This window comes from Sardina pilchardus, chromosome 15, assembly GCF_963854185.1.
Source record: "Sardina pilchardus chromosome 15, fSarPil1.1, whole genome shotgun sequence".
NCBI lineage: Eukaryota > Metazoa > Chordata > Actinopteri > Clupeiformes > Clupeidae > Sardina > Sardina pilchardus.
In genome coordinates this window covers 13808668-13809126 of record NC_085008.1, presented here as the reverse complement: position 1 = coordinate 13809126, position 459 = coordinate 13808668, and positions in this window count along the sequence as shown.

Below are 459 nucleotides of genomic sequence, written 5' to 3'. Positions count from 1 at the left end.
CGTTGAGGCGGCGCTAAAAGCTCTCGCTCGACAATGAGCTCGAGTCCGTTGTTACTAATCAGAGCGCTCTTGATTAGATGATTACCGTGAGGCCACTCGTCCCGCGTCTGGAAGGTGTCTTGTCTTCATATGTCACGAGCTGAAAACTGCACGCGCTGTCTTATCAGAGGGAAATTGGTTTCTTTGAAAAGCTGTTTATATGCAGCAGTGACCTAATTTTCATTATTTTTACATTGAGTAGAAAAAGGTTCAAATTACGTTGAGTATTTTCTAGTGGTAACCAATAATGAATGGAAATTGAATGGAAACTGTGACTAAGAAGAACTACTGAGTTCTCTGTCTGCCAGATGCAGAATGAGGCAGGCTGGTTAACCATTGGAGCAGTTAATGGCACGCGCGTCCGTGCGCTTTTAGCGGGTATCTATTATGGGCTTTTGATGCAGCTGATGATTTGTCCGC